This window comes from Mixophyes fleayi, chromosome 1 (genome assembly GCF_038048845.1).
Source record: "Mixophyes fleayi isolate aMixFle1 chromosome 1, aMixFle1.hap1, whole genome shotgun sequence".
Lineage (NCBI taxonomy): Eukaryota > Metazoa > Chordata > Amphibia > Anura > Limnodynastidae > Mixophyes > Mixophyes fleayi.
The window spans coordinates 61,900,984-61,914,117 of NC_134402.1; the positions used below are offsets into that span (position 1 = coordinate 61,900,984).

General features: G+C 40.1%; 1 long non-coding RNA gene across 1 annotated transcript; it reads left to right on the plus strand.

Moving 5' to 3' along the window:
- The first annotated feature begins 579 nt into the window (after positions 1–579).
- LOC142104494 (uncharacterized) lies at positions 580–1,990 on the plus strand. Its single transcript, XR_012679577.1, has 3 exons — positions 580–631; positions 1,115–1,240; positions 1,864–1,990. It is a non-coding gene; the product is annotated as an uncharacterized LOC142104494 (long non-coding RNA).
- Positions 1,991–13,134: the final 11,144 nt, after the last annotated feature.

Sequence of the window (13,134 nt, forward strand, 5' to 3'; positions counted from 1 at the left end):
TGTAACTGTCACAGCATCACCTGCTCAGTATAGGTGAAGCAGTAAGTCAGTGAAGTATAGGTGAAGCAGTTGTCTGGCCTAGAGCTGAACCTAGAGAATGCCATCTTTCTGCTTCCCATGTGGGCGCTGGACTCCTCAGAGAACAAGCAGACTTATATGCAGCCTTTATATATTCAGAGAGATGTTATGATGTCTGGGGACACTGCTCGCCATCTACACCTTCAAGTGCTGCAGTAACAAAAACAACTGCAGTAGAACTGAGGAGTCTTGGGCCCTGCTCTGGCCGTGATTGGTCTTTTGCTGCGATCTTTCTTGAAAACGACCCATATAGATATTTAACTTCTGGTCAAAGGCAGCAGATCATCCAGTTTTTCGTCTTTTGGCTGCTGCTTTTGATTTGTGGACTAATGCTTTGTTTTGTTTCTTCCTGGGTGCCTGGATGCACTACCACACATCGAAATACAACTGGCTCAGGAAGAAAACTCAAAAACTGTCTGTCCCTGGAAATAACAGGAGCTGTAATTTGTTTAATTGCATTTAGTCTCTTGGTGATGGCATACCTCCAAAAAAGAAGCAACAACAATGATCCACAGCAACCAAGTGATATGGAAATCCAAATTACCATGGGCGGGTGAGTATTTAACCATGCTATGTTGTAATAGATTACAAAAGTCATGGTACAGATTTGTAATGTACAGGATATAACTTTTCTTTTCCCAGGCTGATGGTATGTAATTTAAACAATAAATCAGTTAATGTATATCATCTGATTTATCCCCACTCTCACCATTAAATTAATAGCCCACACACTTCCACTGACATCTCTTTAAGAGCACCCCCCAACATTAACCATGGGTGCAGGGTGGGCTCATGAGTCAAGGGGCTTGTGCTCCCTGGATCATGAGCCCATAAGAACTGCTCACCCTGGACCCAGCACATGGCACTTTGCCTGTGAAAACCCATGGAAGTCAGTATTAAATGCAGGAAAGTGGTTTTTATTTTTAATTTTGAATATTAAAAATGTATTATTGAAATATAACAATGATCTTTACAACTTTATTAATGTGAATACCAAGAATAATAGACTAATTTGTCTTTCTTATTGTTTTTTTAGAAGGTGAAGAAGTCATCCTTTTCCATCACCCCCACTCTCATATTTTGGGGAACCCATGTTACCAGCAGCGGGTCAGGATGACAAGACTAATAATCCATCCACGTATGACAGCTTGTTTAATATAAGGTAGAACAAAGCAAATGTCAATTTCAGATGCACAATTACAGATTTCTGAACATTAGAAAAACATTGAAATGTTATCAAGTCACAGCCCAGCGCTGCTCCATTAGTAAGATTATACACCCTGCTAGACCTCTCAGTAGATGTTTGGGTTGCAATAGCTATAGTTTCACCATAACAATGTACATGTTGAGATAATAATGAACATATAAATATATCATTAGGACCAGTGGTGGAAATAGGGGTGTATACGGTGGTATGCATAACACCACTTCTCCTACTCTGATTGTAAAACTATCAAATTCCATTCACTTACATTCCCATTACATTTTCCATACCACCACTTCTTAAGTTTCCACTTCACCACTGATTATAACCATGCTTTTTATTACCAGACAAGACGTTAACATAAAATAATGAATGTAGCATAGTATAGTACAAATTAAACCACAAAGGAATAGCAGAATAGCAGTCCATCACCTTAACTACGTTGATAAGGTGATAGACTCCATTATTATGCTACAATCCTGCTGCTTACACCATGAAGGCAATAAGTACACAATAAAAATCAGTTGGATATCTAAATGTGATGAAGTATGACATTTATATTTGTGACTTTATCTTTGTAGGACTCTTCATACTGGTGAGGCGAGTGTTTATACAATTCCTGTGCCATTTCCACCTGCAGAGGTTACTCCATCGGACCTCCCTCCCGCATATGAGGAACGTGCTGTGATCCTAGAACACCGTCCTACATACCACCAACTGACCCTGCCCCTGCTGGTGACATGAGCTTCTTTACATTAGCAATAAAATCTTGCTCATCAATTAGACAGAGTGTTAGTCGTTATTATACATACAGTTTTTGCTTCTCCAAGTGAAAAAAAATCTTATAAAAAAAGAAGGGGTGACGTCTATATGAAAATAAAAATGAATACACTAATTCCATGTAGTTATTTTGTGGGTTGAACTAATATTCACAATGGTCATGTTTTGCAAGATTTGGATCAATATATTCTGTCAGGGGAGGGCTGGCAAACTTTATCCTGTGGGGCAAGACTGGACTCAGCAGCCTACCAGGAACATTTTAAAGGAAAAAAATGCAGGTGGCCCAGTGACCCAGCCCAAGTTATCCCACTATGGGACTGGCCCGTGGTAACCCCCACATTCCCTAAAATTGTATAGGAATATAGCAGGCCCCACATAGTATAGGAAAATAGCACCCCCCCCCCCCATAGTATAGGAATGAGGCTGATGTGAATGAGTTCTCTGTACAGCGCAGAGGAATTAGTGGCGCTATATAAACTGATGATGGTAATAATGAATATAGCAGACCCCCTCATACGTACCTTGTTCCAGCAGGATTGGAGACTCCTCTCTGTATTGCACCTCTCACACATGGGAACGACACCTGTCATGTGCTAGAGTCCTGCCTGCAACACCAGAAAAAAAAATCACTTTAGTTAAAACAAAAACAAAAAAAACATCAGAACATCAGGCAGCCTCATTTAGCCACCGGCCTCCCATGAAAAATTTCTGGTAAGGCCTATTACCAATCTGCCCCTTCCCTAGGCTGTAACTAGCGTGTGTGTCCTCACAGTGCGCAGGACACACCGCACCACAGTTGGGAATCAGCATTTACTCCTACTAAGATGGTGCAGGCGCAGCTTGCTTTCTCTCCAAAAGGTTCGAACACGTCTTTCTGTCTGTAAGGTGCAGTGTGGAGGAAGCAGAAGAAGGCGGAGTGAGGTTCATTCCATACAGAATGTGACCATATGACCAAGGCTTCACCGTATTAATTGCAAATGATAAATATATTGTAAATCCATTATAAATGTTAACAACTTGAGATTTTAAAACCATACATTAGCATGGAGCATCCCTAGCAGGTAAAAAAACACATCTCCCTTATATTTGTTACACTGGCAAGCTGTAGCCACTATAAGAAAATAATGACGACACTTACTAAAATACTTTCATCCCAGCTAATTATTTTATTTTGTATCCAAACGAGTCATAGCTGCAGGAACAAAGCAGTCCGTCTATGAAGACGTAGAGATCAGTATGTGGTCTTCAGTAAGTTTATATTAGAGATGGTCACTGACCCCCGTGTTTTGGTTTTGGATTCGGTTTTGGATCTGGATTACCGTCGTGTTTTGGTTTTGGTTTTGCAAAACTGCCATTGCGTGTTTTGGTTTTGGTTTTGTTTGGTTTTGTTTTGCTATTTTTTTGGAAAATCCATGTTTTTGGGCCTAAATTAACCCAATTTAGTGCTCCAACTGTTTTAGAGACAAGTAATCTAATTGTTGAGGTAATAAATCATCCAAAAAAACAGTTTAATTCTTCGTTGGTAGGCCTATTCTACACACAAAACAGATTGTCTTCCTCTCCATCTATGCATATTGGCAATGCAGCCATCGTCTTTGAATGTATATTACACCCTACACTTATAGTTAAATATGTAAAGAAATGGAAAAAGCCAGTTTGGTTTCTGTCTCTCAAGGCCCCCCTCCACTTGTATAAAATACCAAAAAATTCAGCCATTATAGACTGTACAATATTAATTGACATGGAGAAAGCCAGTTTGGTTTCTGTCTCTCTAGGCCCCCCTCCACTTGTATAAAATACTAAAAAATTCAGCCATTATAGACTGTACAATATTAATTGACATGGAGAAAGCCAGTTTGGTTTCTGTCTCTCTAGGCCCCCCTCCACTTGTATAAAATACTAAAAAATTCAGCCATTATAGACTGTACAATATTAATTGACATGGAGAAAGACAGTTTGGTATCTGTCTACATCAGATCCTCTCTCCACTAGGAGTAAAATAGAAAACTATTCAGCCGTTATATAATCTAGAATATAAATAGAAATTGAGAAAGGCAATTTGGTATCTGTCTGCATCATAATCATCAACATCATCATTAGCGCCCTCGTCGCCTACACAAATCTCCCCCTCATCCTCTTCTAATTCCAAAGTGGCATCCTCAATTTGGGTATCACCGGCTACACTCGGGCTATTAAGGCACACATCAGCAGAATGCTCACGATTAGACATCCCACTGTTGGATGGACTCTCCACAGGGATTGTTGTCATTTGTGAATCAGAGCAAATATTCTCCTGTAATGCCTCACTGTTATCTTGCAGCTCGGCTTTGACGCGTAACAGTAGTTGTGCACCAATTGTAGGCTGGGTAACTTTTTGGGATCTGCCACTAATAACCAAAGGTGAAGGCCTCATTCTCTCTTTGCCACTGCGTGTGTAGAATGGCATGCTTGCAATTTTTTTTTTATCGTCACTTAACTTTTGCTCAGTTACACTTCTTTTTCGCTTCAATACAGTAATTTTTTTTTTGGTTTTTGTTTTTTGCACTAATTTGAAAACACTCTGTTGTTTGACATCGCCTTGGCCAGATGACGTACTGGGAACACTAACATCAGGACTGGTGACAGAACCTGGCTGCTCATTCAGATCATATGTGGACTGCTTTGAATCCATTCTGAGCGCAAACCACTGGGGAGTGCTAAAAATTATTTAGTAGATACTGCTGACAGATATGACTTTTGACAGCCAGAAATATTAATGCACAATTAGGGAGGACACCCCAAAAGCACTGAGGAGTGCTAAAAAGTATTTAGTAGATACTGCTGACAGATATGACTTTTGACAGCCAGAAATATTAATGCACAATTAGGGAGGACACCCCAAAAGCACTGAGGAGTGCTAAAAATTATTTAGTAGATACTGCTGACAGATATGACTTTTGACAGCCAGAAATATTTATGCACAATTATGGGGGATACCCCAAAAGCGCTGGGGAGTGCCAAATATGAAGAAAAAATAATAAACCTCTATCCTCCTCTCTGCACTAGCGATTTTGGTTAGAGCAATTGCAAGAACAATATTGTATTCTCTGTCCCTGCTCTAATTAGCCTATGACTACACCCTGCTCTCTCCCTCTGTCAAATGGCGATGGATTGCTGTGGAGGCGTGTATTTATAAAGTTGAAGTATCGCGAGAACCGAGCCCCGAGATCCGACGACGTCACAATGACGTTCGGCCTCGATTTGGATTCGGAATGGGCTGCTCAGCTCGGTACTCGGATACCCAATGTTCGGGTGGGTTCGGTTCTCGGAGAACCGGACCCGCCCATCTCTAGTTTATATAAGCTTTATTCTGCAAGTCCATGACCCTACTATAAAATGATGCCAAGCTTTTCTTGAGAAAGCTGACACTAGGGGCAAGTGATATGAGGGCATTATGCTAAGATGCCCATGTTGGTCATTACTGCTATTGTTGGTTGTATGACAGTTTTATACCCTTTGGATTAGAGATGGTCACTGACCCCCGTGTTTTGGTTTTGTATTCGGTTTAAGATCTGGATTACCGTCGTGTTTTGGTTCTGGTTTTGCAAAACCGCCCCTTGCGTGTTTTGGTTTTGGTTTTGTATTGCAATTTGTTAAAAAAATTACATTTATTGGTGCTAAAATAACATAATTTAGGTATTATTTTGTAGCTACATTATTATTAACCTCAGTAACACTAATTTCCAGTCATTTTTTATTCAATTTTGACCACCTCCTATGTCACAATATGATTTTAATACACTAGAAAAGAAAAATTGCTGCAGTTCTTGCCAGTGATAACAAAAAGGCCATTGTCATGCCTGGGCATAAGACCAAAAATCCACTTCTTAAGTGTGGAATTATTTATACACAAATCCTGGCAAGAGTTGTCTATCCATTTTGTAGCGTTATTAAAGCCACACTCAGTAGAGGTAGGGACCTTAACCATCTGGGATCCTCATCCATGTTTCGTCATTTTTCAGCGAGTTCTTGGAAAACTGTTGGGAAAATCAGAAACTTAGGTTAAAAAAAATAACAACAAGCATTCCAGCATAATCTACCTCCCTTCTCTCATCCCAGCACCTACAATCTCCCCCCCCCCCCCCCCCCCCAACACCTTCATAATCAATATCCCCTGAACCAACAATTGGCAGTTAAACAATCCTATGCAAGAGGAAGCAAGAATGAAACCTGTCACCCAGTCGCAAAGCGGATCACAGACGCCCTGAGTATTATGCTTGTGTTAGATCTGCGTCCAATGTCCACTATTAATACAGTTGGTTTAAGACATTTAATTGAGGTGTTCTGTCCCCGTTAGCAAATGTCATCACTATACCATTTTACTAGAAAAGCTAATTCTCTCCTGTACCGGAAAGTTCATAAAAATTTAATTATTGGGCGACAAAATGGCATTCTACCCACTGTATACTTAACCACAGATATGTGTACAAGCGGAACTGGGCAAACTAAAGATTATATGACTGTGAAAGCCCACTGGGTTGGTCATTCGCCTTCCCCAGCATGGACAGCAGCAGCATGTACCCAGGTGCGTCACATTTTTGAGAAGTAGGCTACTCTGTGTATCAGCGGCTTCAGTAAGAGGCATAAAGCTGACAAACTGTTCCAAAAACTAAGGGATGTCATTGAAAGATGGCTAATCCTGCTTGGACTCTCCTGAGGATATGTCATTTCTGATTACCACCCCAATATTGGTCAAGCATTACAGCGGGGTTGAATTCCATCACATTTCCTGTTTTGCACACACTATCAACTTGGTGTTACAGAACTTTTTAAAAATGACATGCAGGAAAAGCTGTGTGTCCAGAAACATTTAGGGTCAATATCTGGTTTCTGCAACAGCATGTAGGAGAATGCAGCAGCTGCAAGAAGACTAGCATTTGAGGGGAATATACTTTAGTCCAGTGAAGTAGTTACCTGTGAAGAAAGTGCAGACACGGTTAGCTTGAGTCAAGTGATTGCCTTAATAATACATTTTGAAAAGATGCTACAGAAAATTATAGTGTGAAATAAAACAAAGTAAATGTGCTAACTATATTTTAATTGTCGATTAAATACTTAATTTTCTTTGCAAGGATCCCAGACTTATCAACATCTTGTTTGGACGTCTTCTTCAGTTTCTCTGGCAACTGCTTGTTGTAAAAAAATTGCTTTCCCAAGACACCCAGTGGTGATGCAGATAAGTCCGCACAACATTTTGATATTTGCTCTGCTGTAAAAGAAAATCGTGACAGCTCTGCCCTAAAATCAACTAGTCATTCCCTTTGGAAGGCCATTATCGGCAATTACATCATACTACACAGACTTCTATGATGGTCGGATGAATTAGTATTGCTTGAGGAAGATTATCACTAAACCCTGACACCTCTCTTGTTTCGCAGTGAGCTATGGTACAATAAAATGTAACTGCAGATTTAGACCAAGACTTTCAGCCCTATTATTTCTATTTCAGCAATTACAATTAGCAATGGAGCAATGGAGCTCTTCTCTTTGGGTGTTACCTATATAATGCAGCACAATTTGCCTGCAAAATCTATAGACAAGCCTGCTTGTCTTCCTCTTCATCAATGACTCTTAGCAATTGAGCACTCGTCTTTGGGTGTATATTACACCCAAACATTATTAGTGAAAATTAGGAAAAATACAGTTTAATCCCTGATAGGCCCTCCACCATCCTTTGCATGTTAATAGTAGGATTGGTTGGAGTTATGGTCAAGGTCACACATTTTTTGACAAATCCTTCAAACCACCCCAGATGTCAAACTGTTGTGGTCTGCCACCTGCGTCATCCCTGCTTGTGTTTGGAAAGTGCAAATTGGTGCCAGAACCTCACGTGCCAGAACTGCTGCCACTGGTGCCACACTGCTGCCTCTGGTGCAGGACTTACACAATCAACCGCATCATCATCAGCGCCCTCGTCGGATACCCAAATCTCCCCCACATCCTCTTCTAAAGACAAAGTGTCATCATCACTTGGTGTATCACTGGCTACACTCGGGCTGTTCAGGCACACATCAGCAGAACTGCTGAAAGGGTCCCTCTTTATGGGTACACTAACAGAATGCTCACGATTAGACATACCACTGTTGGATGGACTCTCCACAGGGATTGGTGTCATTTCTGATTCAGAGCAAACATTATCCTCTAATGCCTTACTGTTATTTTGCAGCTCGGCTTTGACGCGTAACAGTAGTTGTGCACCACTTGTAGGCTCGGTAACATTTTTGGATCTGCCACTAACAGAGAAAGGCGAATGCCTCATTCTCTCTTTGCCACTGCGTGTGTAGAATGGCATGTTGGCAATTTTTTTTTTATCAGCACTTAACTTTTGCTCAGTAACACTTCTTTTTCGCTTCAACACAGTAATTTTTTTGGGGGTTTTTGTTTTTTGGACCGATTTCGAAACACTGTGTAGTTTGACATCGCCTTGCCCAGATGACGTACTGGGAACACTAACATCAGGACTGGTGACAGAACCTGGTTGCTCATTCTGATCATATGTGGACTGCTTTGAATCCATTCTCAGCCCAAAGCACTTGTAGTGCTAAAAATTATTTGGTAGATACTGCTGACAGATAGTAATTTTGACAGCCAGAAATATTAATGCACAATTATGGGGACACCCCAAAAGCACTGGGGAGTGCCAAATATTGAAAAAACAAAAATCCTCTATTCTCCTCTCTTCTCTAGCGATTTTTGATAGCTCAATTGGAATAAGAATATTGTATTCTCTGTCCCTGCTCTAATCAGCCTGTGACTACACCCTGCTCTCTCCCTCTGTCAAATGGCGATGGATTGCTGTGGAGGCGTGTATTTATAATCTTCAAGTATCGCGAGAACCGAGCCCCGAGATCCGACGACGTCACAATGACGTTCGGCCTCGATTTGGATTCCGAGCGGGCGGGACTCGGATACCCAAAGTTCGGGTGGGTTCGGTTCTCGGGGAACCAGACCCGCCCATCTCTACTTTGGATACATATTAACTGGCAAAGCAACTGGCAAAGCTATCAAAGCAGAGCTAAGGATTCCAGCCCAGTATGCTATACAGACCTGACATATTACAGCTGAAGTGCCTGTCTAAAGATACATTTACATGTGTTTTACATGCGTTAATGTTTACAAAGCACAAGTAGTGTTACCGTACCCATTGGTGTTTCTACTTTCATTGCAGTAGAAAGTTTTGGACCACTACTTATTCCATTTCCCAACACATTGGAGAAATTACAACACTATTAGAACACATATCAAACATGAATCTAAAGTGTTTGATATGCAGTTTAACTAATTTTTTTTTTTACTTGTGCCAAAAAAATGCAGCTAAAACGGAAGCGGGTATGTACCCTCATGGCGGTTTCTTATCGCTGATGTGAAAACAAATAAAAGGATTATCACCAGGTGTGATATTGGTGTTATGATCTGCACTGTAGACCTGCAGATAGATGCCGTTTCTCCAGAAGTGGACATCACACAATACAGGCTAAGTTGTTTCACAACAGGTGCCCTGACACTACATTAAGCTTATACACTTTAAGTGGAGAACATAGATAGATCCTTTCTACCTGCAACTATGGCTCCGTCACATACAAGTATAATAAGATACAAGAGAGCAGCATTTGTAGTAGTAACAATATTTGATTATAGCTGCTGCAACTTACTATTCTGAACTACAACCTATATCAATCTCTGGGACAAGCGCATACAGATACTCATGGAGTTATGTAGTCAATACGTACAAAACGGTCAACATTAGCTGCTTATTGGCTGACCGCTTACAATTACTTCTAATTCATACAGGAATAGCTTAATAATAATAATAAATTAATTAAAAAATGCAAGTATAAACGGCATATGCATGTCTGTAGTCAACAAGGAGCGGATCTGAAAACATGTCTGTGGATGAATATGGGTCTAGGTCCGCATTGTTATAACAGACAATACACTGCAGGGTACGTCCAATATAAAGTTCCAAAAGAACACACAGAAAAAAAAAAAAGTACAATTAATGGCACCTGTTAATGTAATCATTAATGAGAAAACATTTAAAAAAATAATGTTTTTTTTCGCCAATAAAATCCATTTATTAGGATGTTATGAATGTCTACTGTACATTAAATATTTTTTTTACAGTTGCCCCTAATTGCAAACACATGTTGTAGTATGCATACACAGCTGTTATCACTAGTAATTGGCACTTACATCAGACCTGTAGCTGGTGCAAGTGATGCAACTGCAAATCACATACCTTATTGATGTCCAAAGCTTGAATTGGACGCTACTGCCTGTGCTCAAGCTTAGCACGCCCTTACTGTACACTGACTACGTGCATACACCCAGTCCTCAGTCCGTTCCGTCCTGAAATCTTAAGCTGTAGTAAGGATCCATTGCACTGGAAGATGAAGTGGACATTGCTGCATTCTCTGGCATATGTTCCAGTTCTGGGCATGTGCAGTGCGATTGTACGCAAGATACGGCACATATCAGTATTTATCCTTCTTAATGAAATCAGGCTCTGGGTATTTAAGGCTAGACAACAACTACTTAGGTCAAGAAAATCAATCATTTTAGTAAAACAAATAAAAGTACAAACAAATAAGTGCAATGAAAAACTACTATAGACACACTAGCACTAGAGTAATGCGAAACAGTCAGAAGGTGAAACAACCAACAATCTCTTTATCTGAGGATCCATTCAATTTGGTTTTATTTATACGAGTTGTTTCCATTTTCATAATATATCGTTAGTTTTTAAGGGAAAATAAATCATAAGTTTATGAAATGTTATATTATTCATTTAAATTAGTCATTATGCGAGTACATCTGTAATTGCAGTACACTTGATTTAGCAGCAAAACGAAAAATACAAACTCATTGAAAGACCACACTATTTTTTCTAACGAGCCGTGTGAATGCAAACCAGCAGCACATTACCTGAACAGTGTCATGACAATTAAACCTAGTACTTGGGTTTATATTTTGAAACACATTAGCTGAAGAAAAGTGTTTTCATTGCCAAAGGCATGCAACTGGGTGAAAGCTAATACATTAGCGCCATCTAGTGGCCACTTTATCTTTTAAATATTTAACAATTTCAAATGCACACCGACCAGGGCATAGATTTTGTAGCAGTTCAGAGCAGGTGGGCTTCAGGTCTTGTCTTTTGCACCTCCATGTTGTACTTCAACAGAGAAGGGCATTTTTCAGTGCACTCAAAGCAATTTAATAAAAAAAAGCTTCGCACACACACACACACTGTGCCACAATGTAATAAAAAAAGTCCTTACCATCATCATTAATATAAGGCCCATTTAGGCAAATTAAGCTAAACAGTTCTGTATTTTAGGAGAAAATCTAAAAAGTTTAGGGGTGGTAGTAAGTGGGTGGACGATGATTTGAGTTACACTTTTACAGAATGTGCCTCTTTAGTGGTTTTTCCCACCTCTCTTACAAGGCCCATGTCTCATTCGCGATGGAGGAGAATTGGCGTGCACCTTTATGTTCTTTGGGCAGACCATCCTCTGAAAACTTATACTAAATGAAGATATCTTGCTGTGTACATCTATTAACATTAATGACAACAGCACTAGCATAATTCTGCAGTTTGTCACAATTCATCATCATCATTTATTTATATAGCGCCAACATATTCTGTAGCGCTTTACAATTGGAGGCAAACATAGTAAACTAATAAACAAACTGGGTAAAACAGACAAAGAGGTGAGAAGGCCCTGCTCGCAAGCTTACAATCTATGGGACAATGGGAGTTTGACACATGAGGTTAAGTCTACATTTGCAGTCTGGCTGGGCTGACTGCAAAGGTAAAATTGACTCATAAGCTAAATGATCCTGTCACACAACAATGTTGGTCAAGGGGTAATTGTATAACGGGTGGTAATAGGGTAATGTAGTGAGGTTAAGAGGGTGGTTGAGGAATATTATAAGCTTGTCTGAAGAGGTGGGTTTTCAGAGAACGCTTGAAAGCTTGTAGACCAGATGAGAGTCTTATTGTTCACAATTGGGAACAAACACATTAATTAAACAAAACTGGGGGCTAGATTTACTAAGCTGCGGGTTTGAAAAAGGAGGGATGTTGCCTATAGCAACCAATCAGATTCTAGCTTTCATTTATTTAGTACCTTCTACAAAATGATAGCTAGAATCTGATTGGTTGCTATAGGCAACATCCCCACTTTTTCAATCCCGCAGCTTAGTAAATCTAGCCCTGGGTGTTAAACAAAGCAGTAAGAGGCCCTGCTCACCAGCTTACAATCTGTAGGAAAATAGGAGTTTGAGGCAGTAGGATAAATAGCACAGGTTGCATTACTTAGTGGGGCTATTTGATCCAGCCACACAGTAATGTTGGTATGAGGGTCAGCAGATTGTATGCATATAGAAAATGTGACCTGTGTAGAGGGTTGGTAATTGGGTAGAATAACAGGGCACTTTGGGAATTTGATAAGCTTACTGAAAGAGACGAGTCGTCAGGGAACACATAACAGTTTGAAGGCTAGTGGATAGTCTTGTTGTATGAGGAAGGAAATGCCAGAGAATGGGTGCAGCCCCCCAAAATATACTGTAACCAAGAATGGGAGCAAGTAATGAGGCAGGATGAGAGGTGCAGATCTTATGAAGGGAGGAGGTGCCTTTTGGAGCAGTTTTAATGGTTTTGTATGTTATAAGTATTTTATATTGCATTCTGAAAAGTACGGCAACCCACGTACAGAGTGGTAGAATGGAGCTGCACTAGAAAAAGCTTTGTGAAGTAAAAAAAATTTCTAGGGGTGAAAGTTCCGCAAGGTAAATACCAGAACTAAAGGAACTGCAATTGTCAATGCAGGAGATTATAAGTTAACAAGTTAAAGTTTTTGCAGTGTCTTGTGTGAAATATGTGAATATTCTGGGGATGTTTCTTAGGTGTATACAGATTGGGTCAAGGAGGGGTAGGTGGTAACTAGTTGCTGCTGACTGGTGGAAAGCTAATTAGCTCTGTGTTTTTGTTTTCTTTGTTTAAAAATTGAGTTTGAGGTGGTGAATAGACA